Source organism: Apis dorsata, unplaced genomic scaffold (assembly GCF_000469605.1).
Source record: "Apis dorsata unplaced genomic scaffold, Apis dorsata 1.3 scaffold_434, whole genome shotgun sequence".
NCBI lineage: Eukaryota > Metazoa > Arthropoda > Insecta > Hymenoptera > Apidae > Apis > Apis dorsata.
The window spans coordinates 224,006-224,684 of record NW_006263685.1 but is presented as its reverse complement, the minus strand read 5'-3'; the positions used below and the strand labels follow the sequence as shown (position 1 = coordinate 224,684).

Genomic DNA, 679 nt, shown 5'->3' with positions numbered 1-679 from the left:
CTAGTTCGAGCAATTCTATACGTTTTTATTCCAATACATTAATTAATTCAACATAGGGGATGATTTTAGGTTTCTTTTTTTAACCAATTGGGGGTAACAACCGATTGCATTTCCGCAATTTCGCGAATGTACGAATACACATCGCGTTGCGTTGCTGCAACAACAACAGTTTATTTACGCTACAAACGATATCTTTGTGTGCACTGTCCATTTTTAACGGTCAATTTTGTCAACGATCGGCGCGACATCTGTCCGATGAATTTAATAACAAAATATCTGAACAACGTGTTGAACATAATATTTAACAATATTATAAATCGTCTTTCCATATCCACTTTTCACATTTTCGATAATAATTCCTCGATTCCAAAATTGTCCCATTTCTTGAATTTCGTCCCAACATTGACGTATATCCATCTCGTACGATGTTTCGTACACGTATTTTCTCTCTACGATTAAATGCTAAACGAAAATCGTTAATAAATAAACAGCATAAGTTAATAATCACTATTAAATTCTTATTATCGATATTTAATCCCATTTTCCCGAAACTGATCGAATTGGATGCGAAATAAAGAGAGAAAGAGGGAAAAAAAGAAAGGTCTTCTTCTTTCCCCGCTGTAACGGGCGACAGTTGTTTTATCACCCTTGAAGTTTACATTTGCATTTAAATGAATTG

At 34.2% G+C, this 679-nt stretch overlaps 1 protein-coding gene across 1 annotated transcript in view; it reads left to right on the top strand.

Annotated features, from left to right (window-relative positions):
• LOC102674178 (venom dipeptidyl peptidase 4-like) overlaps nt 1–679 on the top strand; it is a 248,884-nt gene that overhangs the window by 38,609 nt on the left and 209,596 nt on the right. The window lies entirely within an intron of this gene.